General features: G+C 35.3%; 1 pseudogene; it reads right to left on the bottom strand.

The window, feature by feature from the left end:
• The window catches only part of LOC149193357 (K(+) efflux antiporter 5-like), a 189,147-nt pseudogene that overhangs the window by 698 nt on the left and 162,888 nt on the right, over window positions 1-25,561 (bottom strand).

Genomic DNA, 25,561 nt, shown 5'->3' with positions numbered 1-25,561 from the left:
AATATAATATTATTGATGATATGAAGAAAACTAGGGCAAACATCACCTTTCATGAGCTTAGAAAATTGAAACATTAGTATAAGCTACTCCTTAAAGAACTCAAAGCAGTACCTACTACACCTCTTCCCACTGTCGTGATCTCACAAGCCACCCAAGAAATGGGAAGACCCCCTAGCACCTCTTTAAACAAGATTGATCCAACCAATATCTCTCTAATTGGAGGAAGATTTAAATCTCATACTCCTCCATTTCTCCTTACTTTGGAAGTCTTTAATAAGAATTTACACAACTGTTTAGTTCGTTCAAGAATTTCATCTAACATCTTACCTAGAACAATTTGTGCAAATATGAATGTTCAGCCTCAGAAATTTGTTGTACATATAGTACAGTTAGATCGATCTCAAGTTGAAGTTATTGGGGAACTTAACCAAGTAACCCATTAGAATTTCATAAAATCCTAAAGTTTTTCAAGTCATTAACATACTTGTAAATGATATTCCTGAATTCTATGGCTTAATCCTTAGTAGAGACTGGTCAAAAAAACTTCATGGTTATTTTGCAACTGACTGGTCTCACATGTGGCTTCCCTATAATGGCAAGCCAAATCAAATAAGGGTTGATCACGAGAAACATCAAAAGTACATAGTAACAGAGCTAGAAGGAGAAAATGAACCAGTCGCGTATAGTAACAATATCATCGGAAACTACTCAATAGAATCATTTCTAGGGAATTTCAATGCTCACACTTCACCTTTCTTAGAAAACTCTGTTGTATCTCAAGTCGAAATTTTTCCCAAACAGACACTTCTAAATGTGTAAACTTTGTAGATAAACCTATAGTTAGATCTTTATTTTGGAAATTATTTTTTGATGGATCTAAATCCAATGATGGAGCAGGAGCAGGATGCATATTAGTTAGCCCAGAGGGGGAAAATACTATGTTAGCATGTAGACTTGAATTTGATTTCACAAACAATACTGCTAAATATGAAGCACTAGTTCAAGGTTTGTATAAGGCAATTGGCCTTAATATCAAAGACCTCCAAGTATTTGGATATTCAGAAATTGTAATAAAATAGGTGAGAAATACTATACACTATTTGTGAGGACATTTGAAACACTATCAGTCATTAGTCCAAGACCTGACCTTTCACTTTACAACGTTTAATATTTCCCATATTCCTAGACTCCAAAATGCTAGCACCGATCTTCTAGCTAATGCCACTTCTAAGCTTATTCCACCAGAGGATTATAGCCCTAATCGATTTTCCATTGAATTAATTTTTAGGCCTTCTATTCCCAATAATATCACCAACTGGAGAGTCTTTAATAACAATCCAGATATCATAAGCTTTTTGACTTCAGAAGGCTCTTATGATGACCAGATAGTTGATGAAGACCATCATGATAACCAACTTAAACAAGAAATAGTCAATAACGCTATACCAAAATCTGTAGTTAAGTTGGAAGATTTATATGACCTCAAAGATAGATTTAAACAATCTACCAATTCAAAACTTTAGAGTTCAACTCTGATGTTTGAATTGACTAATCTTGGGACTAATGTAAAGCCTCAGAATATTAATCTAGGCCTTGGATTTATGTCAAACGAAAAATCAGCATTTATAGTTTCCTTAAAGAGGTACAAGAATGTCTTCACGTGGAACTATGAAGATCTTAAGACATATGACACCTCTATTATTCAACATACTATTCCCATGAAATCTGATGAAATACCTATTCAGCAGAAATTAAGGAAGATCCATCCTAATTTAGAAAGTCAGATTAAATCTGAATTTAATAAATTGCTGAAAGCCAAGATTATTTTTCCTGACAGAAATTCCTAGTGGGTCTCCAATCTTGTCCCAGTCAGAAAAAAGAATGGAAATATTCAGATATGTATAGACTTCCGCAACCTCAATAAAGCTTGCCAAAAGGACAATTTCCCATTACCCCCTATGGAACAGATATTGCAATCAGTTGCAGGCTCAGAACTAATGTCTTTCTCGGATGGATTCTCAGATCATAATGAGATCTTAGTACATCTAGATGACTAGCTGAAAAATACATTCAGGACAAAATGGGACACTTATGCTTATCAAAAAATCCCATTTGGACTGATTAATGTTGGTTCCACTTTCTAGAGAGCCATGGACATAGCCTTAAAATGTTTAGTAACAAATAAGTAGTAATCTACTTAGATGATATAATTGTATATTCCAGAAAGAGCAGTAATCATTTAAGGGATTTAAAGCAAATCTTTGAATGTTGCCAAAGGTATGGAATTTCTCTTAATCCCAAGAAGTATTTTTTCACATTAAGTGAAGGAAAGCTCCCTAGATTCATTGTTTCCAAAGCAGGGATTCATATTGACCTTGACAGAATTAGAGAAATCTCTGAAATACCTTTACCGCATAACAAAAAATCAATGCAATCTTTCCTAGGTCAAATAAATTATGTTAAAAGATTTGTCCCTAACCTCTCAATAATTGTTTTACCTCTTCAATCCATGATAAAGAAAATTTCTCTGTTTAAATGGGGACACTCAGAACATGAAGCTTTTAGCTTGATAGAACAAGCAATCATAAACGCCCCATCTTTAGCAATGCCGAATTTTTCAAATCACTTCATTTTACATACATTCACTTCAGAGAAATCATATGAAGCCATATTGACAAAAGTAAATCAAGAAAAAGATGAAGCCTCAATCTCTTTCTTTAGCTCCAATTTGCAGGGCGCTGAATTGAATTACTAAGACGTTGAAACACAAGGCTTTGCTATTTTCAAATGAATAAAACACTTCAAACCTTTTCTCCTCAAAACCCACACCAAAGTAATAGTACAATTCTCAGTAGTAAGAAATCTATTAATACAAAGGGATATAGGTGAGAAGAGAGAAAATTGGGTTACAACTCTGCAATAATATGACATCAAAATCAAACCAACAAAAATTGTAAAAGGTCAAGGTTTATGTAGGATGTTGGCAGGAAAATCAAATCTATCAGCATTACAACATTCATGTGACGATGTAGAAGTTTACGAGGTAAGACTTAACAACACTGAGTCAAGATATGTTGATATCATACTTTACTTGAGAAATGGATATACCCCAACCCAATTAAATTACACAAAGAAAAGGGCCTTGAGATTAAAAGCTAGACAATATCAAATTGTCAATGATGTGCTATTTAGAATAAATTATGATTTTATTTTACTTAGATGTCTTGAAAAATATGAGGCAGGGAAGGTGTTGTAGGGACTTCATAATGGACCAGCTGGTGGTCACTTTGGAGGAGATACTACAACACATAAAATCCTGCATGTCATCTATTACTGGCCAACATTATTTAAAGATGCACACAGTTATGTAAGGAAATGTAAAATTTGTCAGACAGTTGTTGGAAGACAAAGGAAACTTGCATTACCATTACATTCAGTCAACATTGACCAACCATTCGAGAAATGGAGATTAGACATAATAGGTGAGATCGTTCCTCATTCTTCTAAGCAACATAGATATATCCTTATAGCCACTGATTATTTCACCAAATGGGTGGAAGCAATTCCCCTCAAGGTAGCCAATTCTGAAAACATTATTGAATTCATAGATCAATTTACCATTACTAGATTTGGCTTGCCATCTTCCTTGATGTTTGAGAATGCATATTATTTTTCAGGAAATATTATGACAGAATTTTCTCTTAAAAGAGGTTTTAATCTTAACTACTCTGCTAATTATTATCCGCAAGGAAAAGGGTTAGCTGAATCCACAAACAAGAATATCATCAGGATTATTAAATGAACTATTGACCAAAGCCAGAAGAACTAGCATAAGTCTTTAATGTTTTCTCTATGGGTAGATCGAATAAGTCAGAAAGCCTCCATTGGCACTTATCCTTTTAATTTGGTCTATGGGAAAGAAGTCGTCTTATCAACAAATTTAGATATTCCTTCTTTAGCCTTAGTTCAATTCATTGAAGAAACTCCTTCCTCATCTATGTAAGTTAGACAGTTACAAATCCTTAAGCTTGTATAGGAAAGAGAAAATGCCAGGATCACGCACATCATCAATAGTTATTCAAAGCCTCGTTTGATTCAAATTCTGTAAGTTCAAAATTGTTTCAACTCAAGGACCTAGTATTGAAATGGGATAAAGCCCACGAAGAGAAAGGTAAGCATAACAAGTTCCAACAAATGTGGCTTGGCCCATTTCAGATTGTGGAAAAAATAGGCCCATCAACTTTTCTATTACAATATTTATCAAGTAAGAGAAAATCTCTACTTGTTAATGGGTAGATTTTAAAGAAATGCTTTCCATAGAAGATGATCTATTCTGTTCACTGTATAATATTGCCTTTAGTTTAATTTTTTTAGAAATAATAATACGAGTTGAAAAACATTTAATTTTGGCTTTACAAAGGATAGTCTCTTTTTAATTTTGGCTTTTCGCTTATGTAAGTAAATATTGTTATGAAAGTAATCTTCACATATGAACTATATAGTTAAGTTCTATTGCTCCAAAACTAACTATTTTCTGCCAAAATTATCTGATCTTTGATGAAGCTTAGCTTTAGAAAGAAATCTTTCTTTTACATCAGTCAAGAAAAGTATCAATAACAAAGCGAAGTCTCTATACAAAAAATCATCTTTAAAACTCTACAATTTTCATCTGGAAGCTCTTAAGGAGCCAATGATTCTCCCCACCTAATAAACTTTCGTTTTTGGAGCATAATTCTAAAATATACTTAAACTTAAAGGATAAGTGGTCTCATGAAGAGCCAACTTACCATGATCGTAAGATTATAACTAACTGACGTTACCAATACTGCATATCAAAACAGAGTAATGGATTAAGATTATATTAATCAAAAGACAAGGGGTCTCATCAAGAGCCAGCTTGTTGAGTTAAGTTACAAATCAAGTGAATGGCATGGTCAATTTTGGTCACCAAACCAAGATATTGTCCTTTAAGAGATAAAAGATGAAAATTTGAAGGAAGAATGAATTACTTTAGAAAATAAAGAAAGCAATAAGTATACAAATGAGCTTATTTTTAAAATTGCATCCTGATCTAGGTGGGATACTGAACCATTGTTGGTTAACAGGTAACCATGTCGAGGCTATGAACGCATGTTGGCAGCAAAGGCTCTACCTATGACAACTGAGTATATTAAAACCTTATCTAAGGAGAGTCTCCTTGTTTTTATTTTTAAAACCAAGTAATGACTGATGTAGACAAAGTAACTTTCTTATGAGAAAATAATAATCAAAAGGATGATAGTTAAGTAGATGTTGTTTTATTATTAATGAGCAGTGTTACTTACCTTATATTCCATGTAATTTTTATTTTTATTTTCAAAAACTATATTTATTTTGGAAGTTTTATAAATTTCAAAAAACTCTAAGAGATAGCTGGTTCTTCCAAGTGAATCTCCAATTGTTGTGCTATTCAACAACCTCCCATTTATTAATAGTAGTAGTTAATATTACATTAATAAATGGGGACCCTTTAAAAAATCCCTCCAAAAATAAACTTAGCATTTAGGCATTTCTTTTATTTTTGGAATAAAGCAAGATATCAATCAAACCCCCTTTTCAAAAGAACTACTAAATGCTTGCCTTCCCACATATCGCATGATTAAGCATCATAAAAAAACCTTTCTAACCCACCAAATCTAGTAAAAAACGATTAAAAGAGGACTCTATGCTTTATACCTCGAAACAGTCATATTTTTGACATAAACTAGGTCTTAAAGCTTTTCTTTTCAAAACCAAGTCTTGCATCGCATATCATTACTTATGAAGAGCCCACCTTAAAAGGTTACCTCAAAACAAGTGAAATGTGAGATTACAATGGCATCATAACATTTATCACATCGCATTTCGAAGCATTCAAAAGAACACCACAAACCTATCATCGGTTGATATTGCAAAATGCGATCAAGACCCAGACCCACTCCTTCAATACATTACTAACAAATGTTTAGGTTTTTCACTTATTAAAATGGGTCTTTACATAGAAAAACCTGACAAGTAGCTATGTTTTGAGACAATAAATGAGCGGCTCGCATCTCGCATCTCACAAAAATGCAAGGGAGGGTAAGAAAAGCGAAAAGGTATAATGCGATATTGTGATCTGCAATATTGCTTCGCAAATTGCAAAATCGCCATTATCGCAATTCAAAGGCTCACCACCCTAGAAGCTTTCTTCACAATTTATGATGCAGACATTTATGAACATTAAAGGTAAGGGATAACGAAGCATTAATGGGCATTTAGTAAGAGTTAACTACATTTATGTGTGAAAAGCCATTTAACGTGATATGATATCTTCTTACGTGTGTTCAAATAAAACTCCTTTTATCACCTTTACAAGTTATCTGCATTATTTCATTTTACGTTCATTTTCATCTTTTTGTATTCGATAGCTGTTGTTCTTCACTTTCAGGGAAAATCCATAGAGAAAATCATTGGGAGCTATGGTGAAGAAAGGCAAGGCAGTTGTCTCTAAGAAATAAGAAATGACTCCTCTATTTACGGATACTACACGCTGTAGAGAGGGAGGAACCTCTGCGTGGGAGGCCATGTATAATATACTAGAGGAATAGCAACCAAGGATTCTAGAAACAAAGGTTACAGTTGACGGACATGATTCCACAGATGCCTCCATGTTTGAGACAACATGATCATTTTTCATCGCATAACTGAGCATATGAAGATAATCCCTTATATAGACATGATTAAATAGGTTATTGATGAAGCCGACATCTCAGACAGAGAATTCAAGACAAGAAGTTAAGAGGTTATGGGATCTTTTACACCAGATAACCTGCAGTTCATGTACCACCTACCAGAGCCACAAGTCATCTACAACAAGCAGTTCGTCGAGAAGTTTTCCAAATAAAACGAGGACCCAATAGACTGCACCTGGACCTGGTGAAATAATGAGGGAAAAATCAAGGAAGACAAGAATTATATGTACTCTACTACATCTATTTGTCTCCCTCATAGTTTTGCAGTGGCCATGCTATGTAGACTATTTGGCAAACCTGATAGTATTAAATTCTCCCCAGAATGGCTGTCGTTAATAGATGCATCCATAAATGCAACTATAATGAATTGGGCACAAATTTTTTCTGATAATTTAGCAAAAACAATAATGGAGTATAGAAGGAAAAGAAGTGGTGCTTCGAGGGTTTACCCTCCATTTTTTATGAGCGTCTATGTAATGGATGCAATTTGTTTTGGTTAGAAATTTCTCGTCATGGGATGGAAGTGGACTATCAAAAATCAACTTCCCATTCAAATATACCATAAGGACATGTGGGAATCTCACTTTCAACCACATTTTTTCAAAATTTGTCATGGAGTTATGATCCATATCCACAAAAGGATTTATAACTGAGATATCCCCAGGTTTCCCAAAGAAGTCGAGGTAGATATCCTCCCAGTGGCCAGATGGTTTGGGGAGGAGACATTCATGTATATCAAGGTATTTCGCAGCATTACCTCCCCCCATGTCCTCCCATACTAGTATGTCTTGGACAAATTGATGGCTAGAGAGATATCCTATCAAAAAGCTAGTGAAGGAGGAACGAGAAAAACATTAAAGGAAGCAAAAAAGGCCATTTGGCCTACATTCCCTTTACAGTGTGGAGCATTTGCATTGCATGACCTAGGCCATGCATTTAAAGAAGCAGAGATTGTGTTATCTTTGAAATTACCTAAATTCCCTTGAAGGAAATATGACCCATTCGGCACTGTCAAATATTTTACCACCATGGTGAAAATAAAAGTATTCAGTAATGAGGAAGATGCATTTGATGACATCTTTTTGTAGGAAAACACCTTCATAGAGGTGAAGCATATGGCACAATTACTTTTTGACCATGAATATATTGGAACCTTTTACGAGTACAAACAAAGGAGGCTAACAAAGGTCCCATTGGACCAATTATTGTTTGAACCAATAAGGGAGCATACTCCCAGTGTAAGTCTAGAAGGAGATTCCAAAGGAAATTCTAAAATTGATCCTGGAGCAGAATCCCAAGAGAAATCTACCAGGGAATTAGAGAAGTCATCACAAAATGGGAAAAGCAGAAGTAGGGAGTCAGAAAAAGATATAGCCCAATCTATAGAAAAGACAGCTGAGCAAACTTCAGCTAGCAAATAGGCTGAGATCCATTCCACCTCCACACAACCAATAAAACCACTGCTGATCAATTTAGAGGAAGAATGGGACAAATTTAATAAAAGGCTCAATATAGAGGAACAAATGACAAAGCTGCAAACTCCACAACAGAAAACAACTCAAGAAATTACAGCAGACGAGATTGTAAATACTCAAGAGCTACAACACATCGCTGTTATTCCCACCTCTGAAATAGTTTTGAGAATTGAGGAGATTCGCCCTCTAGATGTGTTTTGTAGCCACAAAACAAAGTTGTTGTTAAAAGATAAAGGAAGAAAAAGAAATTGGATTCTACGGTTGTTACTACCCCTGATCATGAACCGATGGGTATTGTCTGGAAAGACTCACCCATCGACCTGTCCGCCAACCTTACTAGACTATCACAGTTTGCAGGCGCCTATGATATCGTGACCATCAACAAAGAAACAGAGGTGAAAATGTTTCTTAGAGAAAAAGAAGATAAAATTTTGTCGCTTGAATAAAGATTACATCAAGCAAAATCTGACTAGCAAGCAGAGATATAGTTAGCTAATCTACAACAAGAGTTTTAGCAGATGTAAATAAAACATCAAACCATCTTAACAGAGAAGGAAGCGCAAATACAGGGAATAACTGATCTACGTAAAGATGTTCCAAAAATTGATCCGTTTATTAATGAAGCACTTGGCCTTAACTTCTAGCTGATGCACCAAAAAGAACTATTACGCCAAAAGATTTCACAATGGAATTCTTATTGCGAAACAAGTGACAAATTTTCAAGTAAAGTCATGGAAATGAGACTTCAATATGATGAAACCTTGAAAAAAGTCTTCGATTTCATCACCTAGAATAATTTAGAAGATGGGACAAAATCCAACTTGCCTAAACTGGAGGAGTCGCATAATGAAATCTTATTTGCAAACTAGGATTCTCGGCTTAGAGAGGCAGAAAAGGAAACATCAAACACGGCAGCAGCAACAAACAATGTTATCGAAAATAATAATGAAAATTTACATAGCACCAACCTTGTGGCAGAATCCTTTCCAGGTTTTCTTCCTAATGTAAAACAACTTGAACTACAGTCGAGACAGGAAATAGAAGAAAAAGCAGAAGAAATTAAGCAAATGACCAGGTTAAACTAGGAAGCATATGGAGACATTTAGTGAAACCTCACAACCAGTGGATGATCCTACTATGCCTAACCACTTCTATGGAGAAAATGGTGCCAGCACTAACCGACATTGTGTTCACTAGGTAGTTGAAAGCTGAAATTGACCAACCGACACAGCTCAAGCCCATGACGGACATTTGCAATCTAAAGGATCAAATGTAGAACAATTAGTCACCATGATCATTTCTATTTTGCTTTTATTTTGCATAATTTGAGTAAGGTCGTTTAAACCTCCTCAACTATTTTTGTAATAATTTATTTTTAGTTTTATAGTATAGTATTTAAACCCCTCTCGTGCATTTAGAGAGGGGTCTAGAAATTTTATCAGAAACAATCTTCAAAACATGCACTTTTATCCCTTTGAGGAAGTTATGGTGAAATTAATGGAACATGATTTATTTATATCTTATCTGACATCTTCTACTGAAATTGCACTTTTTTACTCTTAGATGGTGTTGGATGGATTGAAGGTAGATCAATATTGCTGAAGTATATGAGTAGGACGTATTATAAATGGTACTTTTATCTCGTAATTATTTTTACTTATGTATCAAGAAATAATTTCTCTTCAAGTTGTTTATATATGAAAGTTTGAATCTTGGTTAGAATTATTGCACTTTTCTATGATGATGGCCTATATTTTATGCTAAATACATGAATAATTTCTTATGTGATATATCTTTCACAATCGTTTCAGCTAACCTTTTGTACAAAATGATTATTTTTAAATGATTTCATTTCTCATTGAAATTGAATGATCTTTATTACCAATTGTTTTCAGACATTATTGTAGATCGCATACTTCAATTTATTTCCAGGTATAGTCATAATTAGATAGTGTTTAAATTAGGATTAAATGCATGTGATTATTGGTTTAGATTAGATTAATTTTAGCTTAAACATTACTCCAAAATATCACATATCACCCCATCAGCATAATCATAAAATAGATTGGGAAACTGGTCCCATTATCCCCAGTCGAAGCCACTACTCCAAACGAAAAAGGATCTGCCAACCAAGGTCTAGAATGGGTGGTTTCCCCCCATGTTGAAGCAACTATTTTCGAGGCTTCAAAATTACCATTGGAGGAGAAAGGATCCAAGGAGGATCTAGGCCCGAACGTGTTAATGATGATTGGGAAAGAGATGCTGCAACAAGTCTAGTGAGAAGAGGAGGTACATTTTGATGTAATTGGTAAGCCTCATATTGTCCTTACACACAAAAATGTTAACGAGTTTCCTACCGAAGTCATTATTAAATGAATTTGCTGATGTTATTGTCGATGACTTTCCAAATGCCTTACCACCTATGCAGAGTATTAACAACATATACATTTAATTCCAGGAGCTAGTTTACATAACAAGGCAGCTTATGTAATAACCCCTAAGGAAAATGAGGAAATCATAAAGCAAGTCCATGAGTTGTTGGACAAAGGGATGATCATAGATAGCTTGAGCCTGTGTTTTGTGCGAAATATCTTGAGTCCAAAAAAATATGGAGTTTGGAGAATGTGCACTGATTCCAAAGCTATTAATAAGATAACTATTAAGTACATGTTTCCTTTACCTCACATGCATGATATAATGGATTGTCTCAATGGTAATAAATGCTTTTTCAAAAGAGTGGGTATCATCAGATTCACGTGAGAGATGGGGATGAATGGAAGACAACCTTCAAAACCAAGGATGGATTGTACAAATGACTGATTATCCCTTTTGTCTTAACCAATGCACCCAACACTTTTATGGGGCTCATGAATGAAGTTGTCAAAGAATTTATTGGAAAGTTTTTTATTGTTTATTTGGATGATATCTGTGTGTACATCATAACCAATGAATGACACTCATATTTTTAAAGTTGGTATTAAAGACACTAGAACAGGAAAAACATCTAATAAATATAAAGAAGTGTTCTTTTCTTAAAACATAGTTAGTTTATTTAGGATTTGTGATTTTTGATGAAGGGTTGAAAATGTACCTTGAGAAGATAAAAGCCATCAAATATTGGCCTTCCCCAACCAATGCACATGAGGTTAGAATCTTCCATGGATTGACCAACTTTTACAAAAAAATTATTTGAAATTTTAGCCACATTTGTGTGTCAGTGGTGGAGACAATTAAAAGGAAACAATAACCTTTTAAGTGGACATTAGCCACATAAAAAGCATTCCAATTAATGAAGAAAAAAATTACTAAGCAACCTATTTTGGTTTTCCCTAATTTTTAAAAGCCTTTTCAGGTATAATGTGATGCTAGTGGAACAACGATTAGATTTTTCCTTAACCAGGATTATAAATCAGTTGTGTATTTTTGTGAGAAATTGAATAAGGCCAAAAAAAATATTCTACTTATGACAATGGGTAGTATGCAATAATTCAGTCTCTGAAGAAGTGGAGAAATTATCTTATTCCAAAGGAGTTCATTCTTTACACAAACAACCATGAATTACAACTTATGAGTAAACAAGACAAGTCGAATCAAAGACATGCAAAATGTGTTGAGTACATGCATGCTTTTTCTTTTGTTTAAAACCATATAAATGGAAGTGCTAACAAAATTGTTGATGGTTTGAGCAAGAGATGTTTAATTCTGCATGAATTCCAAGTTAACACTCTGGGATATGAGCATCTTCAAGAGTTGTATAAGGAAGATACATATTTTAAGGAAATGTATGAAGCTTGTGAAAACCATTTAGTCAAAGATCGAAGCCCATGGATTGAATATTTGGTTCAGGAAGGATTTTTGTTAAAAAGAAGCAAGTTTTGTATTCCAAGAGGATCAATGATAGATAATTTGTTGAAAGAGAAACACAGTGGAGGGATTGCTAGACATTTTAGCCATGATAATACCTATGCATAATTAATCTCTTTTTATTACTAGACGGGTATGAGGGGAGATGTCAAAAGGTTCATAGATAGATGCTAAATTTAACAACATGCTAAAGGGAGAAAACAAAATGTAGGGCTATATCAACCACTACCCATACCAAGCAGGCCTTGGGAAGCCATTAGTATGGATTTTGTTTTGGGTTTAATAAGAACTCAAAGAAGCTATCGCTTAGTTTTCGTAGTAGCAGTAAGGTTTTCTAAAATGAAGCATTTTGTTCCATGTTCCAAAACAAATGATGCTTCCTATATTACAAATTTGTTTTACATGAAGTAGTGAGACTACATGGACTACTTAGGAGCATTGTCTCAAATCGAGACACCAAGTATGTTATACATTTCTAGAGAACCTTATAGAAGAAAGTGGGGATAGACTTGACCTACAACTCAACCTATCATCCCCAAACAAATGGGAAGACCAAAGTGGCTAATAAAAGTTTGGGAAATTTACTAAGGTGTCAAGTTCATGAGCATATAAACAATGGAATCAAGTTATCCCATACAATGAATTTATCTATTCTCCTAATAGAGGAACATGAAAAAATCCTTTTCATATTATGTATGGAATGAATCTAAGGGGTATTTATGAAATCATAAATTTGGGAAAAGGAGAAAATCGAAATGCAAATGGATAGGAGTTTACTACAACAATGACGATGATCCATGAGAAAATTAAAGAGAAGTTATATGAAAACAATCTTAAATATAAGAAAAGGATGATCTCAAGTGAAATGAGGTGAATTTTGAAGTTTGGGATCTAGTCTTAGCTCATTTAAGGAAGGAAAGGTTTGTAAAGCATGATTACAATAAGTTAAAGTTGAAAAATTTTGGTCCTTATAAAATCTTGAGGAAGTTTTTAACGAACTCTTATGAGATCAAATTCCTATGGATATATGGATTTATCCTATATTTAACATTCTAGACTTGCATCCGTATCAGAAACCTGGAGAAGAGACACAAAATGAAGAAGATTAGATTCAGTGGGAGACAAAATTACCTACAACTCATAAGCTACACATGGGAATGATTCTTGACCAGATGCTCATTAAAAGAACCCGAAATAAAAATGATTATGAGTACTTAGTTAAATGGGAGGGTCTTCCAACTAAAGAAGAAGTTTGGATGGATGAATAAAATATCCTAAAGCATGACAACGCTATTGCATATGTCATGGACAACAATCCACACAACCTTTCATTCTGAGGGAGTTTGATGTAGGAGCATCACTCCACATTTTGTTCCAACAACAACTTTTGTAAATATCCCACTATTGGTTGTGCTTATTTTTCCTTGGAGAGACAACTATACATTTTTTTTCTTTTCTATTTGAAGATATATCCCTTCATGGGAAAACTATTTAATTTGTTATTAATCAGTTTCTAGAACGAAGTATCTTTGTCAAATTTAGAAAGGGTTTTGTTATCAACATACCCATGTTCTGTTAAATGATATTCCTTTTTTATTATGTTATATAAATCTACGTTAGTAGGGAACCTCATGCACACGAGGGGAGACAAGGAAAAGCAGTGAACGATCTCATCTATGTTTGAAAATCTTTGCTGCAAATATTATTATTGTCTGAATTTCATTTAAGCATGTCTCTGTGTTGAGAAGCCCCACACAAAAGTGATTTCCATAAGGTGAATTTATAAGGCGAAGGCCAGAAAGGAGGGAAAAAATTGTTTGTTTTGAGTCTTGAGTAACTTACCTCATGTTTCAAATGATTGTAAAATTCTTGAGTTTAGGAGTCTGTCCTGTATTAAATTTATTTTGCATTGAGGTTTCATATGAATGTAATTATGACAGTAAGATAAAACCATATTGTGTGGCTCTATCCCTTACCAATTATCGAGTTGAGGTGAGTCTTAGATAGAGTCGACCAATAGAATTTGAGTCCAATTGAAGGAGAGATTAAAAAAAAAAAAAATAACCACCAAATAGAGTGTCTTTGCAGAAGTAGGAGTCAAAATTAATTGTTTCATGTTTTATTTTCATTTTGGCTAGCATTGTGGACTCATGGTTGGAGGTTGGCCTCCAAAAATTTCTGCAAGAGTGATCTTGTCTAAATTTTTATGACCTACATGAGGTCTTGTAGAGTAGTTGGGTGCAGACGGTCTTGTAAAGTACTCATGTATGTTAGTGACGTGAGGGTTTTGGGAACCTCGAACTGGTTTCAAGTTTGACCCTAACATTTGCATAGGTCACTGATTAGTTAGAAATCAGTGGGAACCATATTATTTTCTCTCGTGGTCAAGTGAGGTAGGTTTGACTCCCAACCATTTTGAAAAAAAATTAGCATGAGCTTTGGAGGCTGCACGTGGTTTCTTCAAGCATTGGTCTTTAAATATTGTTAAGGAAATCAAAGGAAAGGGTTGTAGGAGAACTCATTCCATACGACCACTATGAAGAAAAACTTGGGAAATTAATTTTATTTAGGCATGGATTAAAATAATGAAAGTGGTGCTTTAGCTGTCAAATATTGACAAATGTAGACATCAACATGTTTCCTCATAGAATTGAGATTTGAGAAGAGTGGATAGCCAAGAGTGGTGGAGTTATTAATTGGGTTTTTATGTTTAAAATTTTTGGAAGTAGAATGAAAAAGACCATGGTCTACTGCATTATGGGGACCAGTATACCCACCCCCATTCTTCAAAATGGAAATTGATGATAGATTGGAGCTAGATGGGAAAGGATTAAGAATCAAGGGGTTCCCCCGTCCATATGCTCTTCATGCATGTCCATGTTGTATCTACAAACTGTCATAACACCACAATCAAGGTGGTGTGATTCATTTCTCTTCATGTGAAGGTTAATATGACATTAATATTTTGATCATGGTTGATTGGTTTCTCACAACTGGAAGAGGGGTTGTAACTCACTACCATCACTTGGAGAGAACTAGACATGCAAAAAATGAGCTTCATAATAGTGAAAATGCAAGAAATGACAACCCAACATCATTAGCATAGTGGGGGTGGGGCGAGGGGGGAATGCTCTGAAATTCGAAGGATTTCTTCGTGGTAGAGGTCTATGTGGGATCTATCAAGTAACCTTGTAAGTAAATCTCCACTTCAATGATTACTTTATTTAATTTCTTCATTATGTCCTAGTACCCTTAATTATAGTTTAATTTTAAGTTTAAGTTTGGAAGTGGAATAAAATTTTCTCTATGGTTTTGTGAAGAAGACAGGGGATCCATTGCTGAAGTTGGTTTCCTGGGGGAAATCTTAATTTCGTAGCCTCTTATCCTTCATGGGATTTTGTGTGCCCCTTTTAGATATGAGCTAAAGGCAACCATCAAGAATTTCAAGCCAACTGTCAAGGTGATTCTATCTTAGGTGTTTTCAGGGAACCCCCATTAGTCTTATCCTTTCAAGGAAATTACAGTTTTAGTATGGACATTGTTCTTTGAGCATTTGGAATTCCCCCTTTCAACAATTTGCTATTATCTCAACACCCGCGGTTAGTTTATACTAGTCTTCCCTTGCCCCCCCACCTGAGTTGGTTTGGTGGTTTTGTAAAAGATTTAACATTTGGTCTTTGTGGGATAATTACACTCCAGGCTTTATATTGAAGTTTGGGAGGGGTTGTGGAGCTATAGTGGTGTAGAGTCCAAGGATTGTCTTACATTGACACCTTTTTTGCCTATACTTCTTCCTTTTTCCCTATACCTATCACCTAAATAATGCACTAGACACAAGGTTTTGTTAAATGTAAGCACGTAAATGTCTTCATCTTCATATTTGTCTATATACCTTATTGTTTTGTTAAAGTATGCATTCAGATACGGAATTAGCCTATTTCTGCAGCTATCTCCATTGTTAACAGGGTTCAAATGTTTCAGCTCTGCCAAGGAAGATATGGATGGATCAGGAATGATTCCCTCGTGGATTCCTTCCTATTCTCTCGAGCCAATCCTTCAAGAAGATCGCATGATAACACAGTCAAACTCAAAATAAACTGCAAGATTATAGTCGGGACAAATACTGATTTTTCTAAAAATCTTATCGATTTTCTTTTCCAAATAGCAAATTGATTATTTAGTGATATAGTTTGATTTAGTAGGATCGAAATAAAGATATATAGGCTTGAAACTCTCGTATTGTTATACAGAGAAGTATTATAAAAGCAATGGTCACTCTGTGTTTTGGGTGCGCGCCGATACATGTAAATTTTAAGAACAACTTGTTACACTTGTTTGCGAGTAATAGACTTGGTTTATGTTTTTCATACTACGTTGATTGGATATTGTTGACTATTTCGTGGAGGGACCCTATGTTCAATACAGTTCTTTAGCCAATTGCACATAGATTTCCTTAATTGCTTTATTGTAGATGTTCTTTTCTGTGTTTGAAATCTAGTATGATGAAATTCACAGCTGAATTGTTTTCTACATAAGAAATTCCATTTTCTTTATACCTAGCTTAATTATGTCATTTCATTTTATTTTTATCATGTATAGTTTGATCATTTTCCTTGCTTTCTACCTAGTGTAGTCAACTGTTTCATTTTCATAGCGTAGTTGCTTTTTAGTTTATTAGATTTATGACTTGTTTGGATGAAGTTGAATGAGTAAAAGAGTCACAATCATTTTCTTGACAATTAAATCCAAACATCATTCATTTGTAATCTGATAGAATAGATCTCTTTAGCATATAGTAATGTAGGCTTGGCTGCAGCATAAAATTCAAAGATAAAATCCAAAAAAATCTAACAAGAGCAAAGCTTAGAATCACACTTAAACCATCCATAAACTGATTCAATAGAAATTAATTTCTAAGATAAGTAGCTAACAACTTTAAGGCACAATTCTTTAATATAATCAGTAATACCATCTTCATATTAATTCTAAATTTAGACTTTAACAAGAACATAGATATCTTAACGACATCAATTAACTTCTAGCACATATAGTTCACTTGTGCTTCATCGTAATACCTGACCTGGTCGATAATTTGTGCTGAAAATTTAAGGACATTAAATTGGCTAAACATTTTGGCATCATCGCCAGGGAAGTACAAATAAAAGTTAAAAAAAATAATTAACATGATATGTGTAGGGATAGAGACTATAGAGGTAGATTTGTAGGATGAGGAAGAAGTTTAATTCCCACAAATCTGCTCACTTCACCTCAATTTCAAAATTCCACACCACCTACTCAAACCCGGATTCCATTTGCAGGTCGACAAAGACTTCCTGAAGTCTCAAGATCAAAAATCCAATCTAGAACTTCACCTACTTCATCTATTGAAGTTGTAATTGAAGAAAATCCTATATCCCCAACTACAGGAGTAGTTTTTCTATCCTCCACTGGTGAACAAATTTTGGGAGAAGAATTAGAAGTTCCTAGTGAAGAAGAGGAACAAGAAACTTATTTTGAACAACCATTGATAGAAGAACCAAAAGAATTAGAAGAACCCTATATTAATTCTAAAGAATCTGTCATGGCTGAGGAAGGGGAAGGAGAGGTACACAATGTCAATGGTGAGGAAAATAGGATTGGAGGAGGTAGAGGTAGAGGTAGAGGAGGAGGTGGAGATAGGAATAGAGGAGGGGGTAGAGGTAGAGGAAACCAAGATATTTTTGGATTTCCTATTCTCGATGAAGATACAACTCTCACAATGAAGAATATATCACCCTCGATTCTTCCTAATTTCCATGGAAAGAGAAATGAATAACCAGAGACATTTCTCTTCGAATTTGAAGTATTACGCAAATCATATGACTATTTGCATGATGCTCAAAAACTAAAATTGTTCCCTGCTACCTTAAAGGATTCAGCATTAAAATGGTTCATGAGTCTAGGGACACATTCTACAAGAACATGGGAACAAATGAAAGAGGCTTCCCTAGGCAAATATAGAGATTATTGTATGCTTAATAACCTTAAAGATGAAGTCTTAAAAATGACACAAAAGGAAGGTGATAATCTTGAATAATTAGTAGAGAGATTTGTCTACAATATTAAAAGAGAAAAAATGGACAATTTGGATGAGGAAACTCTAAAAGCCATGTAGAATTCCTATAGAAACTTCGATAGATCTAGAATTATATTTAAATTACAGAAGTAATTTTTTGATATTCAAGAGAGGAGAGATAATTTGCTCCATAAAATCAATGTACTAAAATAATGAACAAAATAATACATGAGCAATCAAACCTCTAATCCCAAAGGGAGGTGGTTATATAGAAATTGTCGAATCTAGAAAACTAGGAAAAAACTAGTAAAAAACTAGAAAAGGCTAAGAAAAGCTAAGGGAGGCCTAAAATAGCAACAATGACTCAAGACAACCTATGCCAACTATCAGCCATGAGGAAATCATTAGGAGGGGCACATTTCCCAAGGAAGGCAACTTTAAAACATGCTAAAACAGTCTGGGGGACAAAATCCCTTGATTTAAGGGGGAATCTTCATGTGGGGCGCAAATCCTCAAATAACTCAGGTGGATGAGGTGTGGTTAGGTGTGAACATGCACTTAGATGTCTAAATGACTTAGGAAAGTGGTTGGACCAATATTTCCATAATATTAAGCCTTTAAAGGTAAAAAACAAGGGAAAGTTGGTCCACCGAGCTAGTTTACCAAAAACCAAGTGTGAACATGATTTTTAGTGCATGTGGCTAAGTCAGGGATACTTATGCTAAAAAATAAATGTAGATTTTAGGATTATATTCCAACACCCAACATTCATCCTAACTCGCTTATCTAAACTGAGTCTTGTTCAATATGCCATGCTAGGTACTTAGGTACAATAAATAAAATATCCTCATAAAATGAAGAAAGAGGGAAAACCTCATGGGAACCCCCTCCCCCAAAAAAAAAGAGAGGAAAAAAAGGGCTAAGTGGCCAAAAGGGTCTACTCAGCTGTCTCCACCACTCCAAGCATATCTCTCAATTCTGAAAATTTCTTTTCTGTGAAAGACTTGGTGAAGATGTCTGCAACCCACTGCTCAGTGGGGCAGTACTGTAGAAATATGACTTGGTCACAGATGAGCTCGCGGATGTAATGCATGTGAATTTTGATGTGCTTGGTCCTCTGCCTCTGAACTGGATCTATAAATATATGAATGGACCCATGATTGTCACAAAATATGACAGTCGGAACTGGATACTAAATACCAAACTCAGAGAGAAGCCCCTGCAACCAAATAGCCTGTGTAGCTACATTCATTGCACCTCTATACTATGCCTCGGCTGTAGATAAACCAATCATAGATTTCTTCTTACTTGACCAGAAAAAAGGCCTTGAACCAAAGCTTAAAACATAACTAGAGGTGGACTTTCAGTATATACCATCGCTAGCCAAATCAGAATCTGTGTACCCAATCAATGAAAGTGGGAAATCTACAGCATAAAAGATACCAAAACTGGAAGTACCTTTCACATATCTAAGGATTCTCTTTGCAGCTTTCCAGTGAAGGTCATGGGGCTCTTGCATATATCTGGAACAAACTCCTACTGCAAAAGATATATCAGGTTGGGTGTGAGTAAGATACAACAAACTCCCAACCAACTGTCGATACAGTGTATTATCCACCAAAGGTGTAGTACCTGCATCCTCAGATCTGATCCCTGAAAGAAAGGGAGATGCTACTGGCCTACATTCTATCATATGAAAGAAGACAAGTAGATATGATGCATACTTAGACTTTTCCATATTGATCCCTGAAGTAGAATGAGAAACTTCAAGACCAAGAAAGTAGTGCAACAGTCGCAAATCTATCATGGAAAATCGATCGTGCAATGATGATGTTGTCGAATAAATAGCTAAGGTAAGGTTCCATGTCATTAGTAAATCATCTACATAAAGTAATATCAGCAAAGGGAATCATCATGTTGCAGCAAATAAACATTCGGATCATATTTGCATCGAATGAATCCAATGGAAAGTAGGAAAGAACCCATCTTTGCATACCAAGCTCTGGGAGGTTGTTTTAGGCCATACAAAGATTTCTTTAATCTGCAAAAAGGGAAGAGTTCTAAATGTATCCATGTAGCTACTACATATATATCTCCTACTTGATATCTCCATGAAGAAATGCACTCTTCACATCCATGTGATGAACTTCCCATCTGAGAAGCAGTAATGGATAAAACTAGTCGAATGGAGTCCATTTTTGCAATAGGTGCAAATGTCTCTATGTAGTCTATGCCATGTACCTGTGAGTATCATTTTGCAACAGTTCGAGATTTGTACTTACTAATCTCACCATCTGAAACAATATTTGTTCGATAGATCCATCAGCATCGAACAAGCTTTCTTCCTTTCGGAAGTGGAACCAAGTCCCATGTGTTGTTTTCCATGAGAGCAGAGTACTCTTCATCCATGGCAGCCTCCCAAAGTGGGTTTCCAGCAGCCTCAGAGTGTGATTGTGGATCTGAACCAAGTGTCATATAGCAATGTATGGGAAGCAATGGTTTGGTGGTAACTAGGGCTTGAGGAGACCCAAAAAACTGTGATCTAGTCCTTCTCGCATCCACAGGATCACCAACTAGTTCACCCGCATCTTGTAGGATTTTCTCTGCCCAAGTTGGTAGCTGAGTTGGAGCGGTCATGACCTTCTCCTCATCCTCTGAATCAGACCCAAGAGGCTTCTTTGATGGCTTCTCTGAAGTGCTCAAAGAATTTTCGGACTCCTCCTCATCAGTGGCAACAAGCGGTTCCTCGGCAGGGTCTGCTGAAAAATCATGCAGTGATTCTTCTTCAAACTTCACAATTCGAGCTACAAGGAAATTTTCAGTGTGAGAGTCTGGAAATATATATCCTTTGACTATGTCAGGATATCCAAAAAATATAAATTCAAGACTTTGAGGCTCCAAAGCCTTCCTCTTATCTATCGGAATGTGAGCCCATGATTGTGAACAAAAAATGCGAAAGTGCGACACTTTTGGTTTCTTATTGGTCTAACATTCAAATGGAGTGGTGCCTTTGAGTGCTTTGTGAGGAATGTGGTTCTGAATGTATGCTGCACAATTAATAGCTTCAGCCCATAGATCAGGAGCTAATGATTTGGAATGTAGCATACAAATGGCTATCTCTTTTAATGACCAGTTTTTCCTCTTCGAGACACCATTCTGCTGTGGTGTATATGGCACTGTGTGTTGTAGCTGTATACCTACATCAATACAAAGTTGCTGCACATCTTTGTTGACATACATCCCCCCATTATCAAGATGAAGTATCCTAATCTTACACCCAAACTCATTCTTAGCAAGTGCTTTAAATTCTATAAGGCATTCAAATACTTCTGGTTTTAATTTCAGAAAAAATATCCAAGTAAAGCGAGAGAAATCATCTATGAAGGTGAGTACATATCAAGCCTTACTGACTGAAGGCTATGGGAATGGGCCTATGATGTCACTGTGAATCATCCCAAGAGGTGAAGAAGCTCTCTGTTCCTACCCTTTGTCAAATTTTTGCTACGGATGCTTGCCAATTTAATAGCAGGCAATCCTTCTACTAGGTTTTCCTTACTGAGTTGATGCAAGTACTTATAGTTTAGATGGCCAAATATTTCATGCCATAACCTATTGATATCATTAGATTGTGACAGAAATATAGTGCTAATTTATTTAGGAACAAAGTGGGAGATGAAATACAAACGAGAACCATGATCTGCAATTCCATGTGCAAGCTGTGAGCCCATGAAAATATCGGTAATCACTGCGAGTCTGGAGTGAACTCCACCTTCCTTCCAAAGCCGGAATGAGTGATCTAATATATCAAGAGAATATTTGTAGACAACGAGGGAACATGAAGCACATTTGTGAAGTAGCCCCCTTCAAGGTCTACAATTCCTTCTCCACACACCTATGTGGGTGTGGCATCTCCCAAGTAAATTGGGGATCTGGTGCTTTCTTTGGAGGAAAATTCATCTTTTGATGCAGCCATATGGTTCGATGCACCTGAATCAAGGATCTAAGCTAATGGAGTGGACGTGACAGCCATTAAAGCATGACCATCTCATGCTCTCCCTCTCCCATCTCCCGTTCTGTTATCATCCTTCTTCTTTGCATTCTCAAGCACTGTGAGATTGTGCTGTTGCAATTGCATAGCCATCTCATTGATCGTTTTCCTCATGCAATTTTATTCAGGATGAAAACTTTTGGTACAGTAGGTGCAAAGTGTTCTTTCCTTCTTCTTTTTACTCTTAGGCAAATAAGAGCTCTCTGAATATTTTACGGGTCTCTCCTTCTTTGATTCATTAAATTTACCCTTCCCTTTTTGCTTGTCTCTTCCACTACTCTTTGGAGCATCAGTAGCCGCAAGTGCTTGGTTCTTTAAACACTTGATGACACCCATTTGGACTAACTTAGCTTAATATTGAGTCATTGCTGCAATGAATTCGTTCAATGGAGTCATTTTCCATTTTTCTTGAGTCAATTTCGATGCTTGAAAAGACGATACAAATACAAAATATTTAGGGCCTAATTTCAAGAGAATCGAAAGGATGAGTTGATCTTCCTCTTTCTTGACTCCACATGCATCAAGTTGAATGAGGAGGGATTTAAACATGGTGAAGTATTCTTGCAAGTTTCTGAAATGAGTTAGACTGAGGGATATGAGTTCATTCTCCAGTTGATGCACTCTCATTTCATCCTGCTTGTCGAATAGTCCTTCTAATGTGGTTCAAACCGCATTGGGAGTAGTGGCTTCGCTGACATGAAAGAGGAGTTCTCTACAAATTTATAGGAATATCAGCCCAATTTCATCATCTAATTTATTGAAATACTTGATCTTATCCATTTCAGAAGTTGTTTCAGTCTCTCTTCCCATTGTTACCCTGTAAAGCCCTTTGCTTCGGAGGAGCAAGGTAATCTCTGTATTCCATTCGAAGTAATTGAAAGGATTTAGAACGAGTTTTGTGGGTTGAGAGAGATGATCCATTTCTGCTTGTTGCACCTCCTGATGATCTATACCTACAAATAAAACCGTGTACAATCCACTAGATTCGAACTAGCTCTAGTACCATATAGAATTCCTGTAGAAACTCCGATAGATCTAGAATTCTAGTTAAATTAAAGACAAGTAATTTGTTGATATTCAAGAGAGGAGAGAAAAAATTTGCTCCATAAAATCAATGTATTAAATTAATGAACAAAATAATACATGAGCAACCAAACCTCTAATCCCAAAGGGAGGTGGTTATATAGAAATTGCCGAATCTAGAAAACTATGAAAAAACTAGTAAAAAACTAAAAAATGCTAAGAAAAGCTAAAGGGATGCCTAAAATAGCAACAATGACTCAAGACAACCTACACCAACTATCATCCATGAGGAAAGCATGAGGAGGGGTGCATTCGCCAAGGGAGGCAACTTTAAAACATGTTAAAATGGTCCGGGGGACCAAATCCCTTGATTTAAGGGGGAATCTTCATGTGGGGCACCAATCCTCAAATAACTCAAGTGGATGAGGTGAGGTTAGGTTTGAACATGCAATTAGATGTCTAAATGGTTTAGGAAAGTGGTTGTACCAATATTTCCATAATATTAAACCTTTAAAGGCAAAAAACAAGGGAAGGTTGGTCCATCAAGCTAGTTTACCGAAAACCAAGTGTGAACATGATTTTTAGTGCATGTGGCTAAGTCAAGGATACTTAGGCTAAAAGATAAATGTAGATGTTAGGATTATATTCCAATAAGCCCTCCTTAAATCTATTAAAGATGAATGGATCGATCTCCTTAACTTCTCTGAGAAATGAGATATTTGTCAATTACCATTTGCAGATATTTGTGATTTATGTGTACATATCTCAAGGGATAAAGCACGAGTTGGAAGGAGTCCTAGTGACCCTCTCTTATCAAGAATTAATAAATCTGTAGCGGGGATAGCTAGCAGGGTAGAATTAGGAAGTTTTATTGATACATTTAAGACAAATATTTTAGGGAATCTAAGTGAACAAATAGACACCCTTAAAATATAGAACAAGCAAAAATCTAAAAATGATGCATTATCTATTTTCTGTCCTAGATGTCAAAAGAAACACGCACTAAGAGAGTGTCTTGTAGATTCAAAGGCTATAGAGACTTGTGTCATATGTGCAGATAATCATGATATTAATGAATGTCCTTCTTTACCAGGTCTCAAGGTTGTATTTAATGATGATGGAATACCTTAATGTTAATGAAAACTTGGAAGAACTACAAAAGAATCAATTGGTGGAGATTTTATAGAGACATTCTTCTTCTTTTGCATGTGAATACAATGATATGAGAGGAATTGAACCTAAAACTTGCATACATCATATCTACATTTAAAAAAGTGGAAGACCAGTTAGATAGCTGCAATGAAGAATGAACCCAAATCTAAAAGAAATTGTTAAGGAGGAATTGCAAAAGCTATTAAATGTAAATTTCATTTATCTTATATCAAATAGTCAATGGGTTTCACCCTTAGTAAGCGTTCCAAAGAAAAATGGAAAATGGAGAGTATGCATTGTTTACAGGGAATTAAATAAAGCAACATTAAAAGACCACTTTCCACTACCTTTTATAGATTAAGTCTTAGTCACATTAGCGGGGAAAAAGTAGTTTTCATTTTTGGACGGTTTTAGTGGATACAACCAGATTTAGGTAGCACATGAAGATCAAGATAAAACCAAATTCACTGGTCCATTCGGAACTTATGCTTATAGAGTACTTCCCTTTGGATTATGCAATGCTCTGGAAACATTCCAAGGAGAAGTCCTCAAAATTTTCTCTGATCTTATTCGTGATTGTGTGGAAGTATACATGGATGATTTCACAGTTTATGGTGATTCTTTTAATGAAGCACTTGGAATTTTAGAAAAAATGTTAATAAGATTTAAAGAAACAAATCTTTTGTTAAGTCATGAGAAATGTTTCATGAAGTTTAATGAAGGAATTGTTTTAGGTCACCATATTTCAAGAAATGGAATTAAGGTGGACTCATCTAAATTCGAAGTCATTTCTAAGTTATCAGTGCCAAACTGTCAATGAGATGTTAGAATTTTTCTTGGTTTTACTGGATAGTATAGAAGATTTATAGAAAACTTCACAAAAATTGCATCTCCACTCTTTAAACTTCTTACCAAGGACTGTGAATTCAAATGGGATTCTGAATGTCAACCTGCCTTTAAAACTTTGAAAAAAAGAATTTTTGAAGCACCTATTTGAAAAGGACCTAATTAGAAGTTACCTTTCCATATCTCAATTGATGCTTCAGATTCATCCTTAGGAGTTGTGTTAGGGAAAAAAGATATTACTCCTTATGCAATCTATTATACCAGTAAAAATTTAAGTCCTGCAGAGTTAAATTATATTGTAACTGAGAAGGAGTTTTTAGTTGTAGTTCATGCCATTAACAAATTC

Source organism: Pinus tabuliformis, chromosome 2_2, assembly GCF_031772625.1.
Source record: "Pinus tabuliformis cultivar Carrire ecotype Pingquan chromosome 2_2, CPIR1, whole genome shotgun sequence".
Lineage (NCBI taxonomy): Eukaryota > Viridiplantae > Streptophyta > Pinopsida > Pinales > Pinaceae > Pinus > Pinus tabuliformis.
This window is presented reverse-complemented; position numbering and strand designations above follow the sequence as displayed.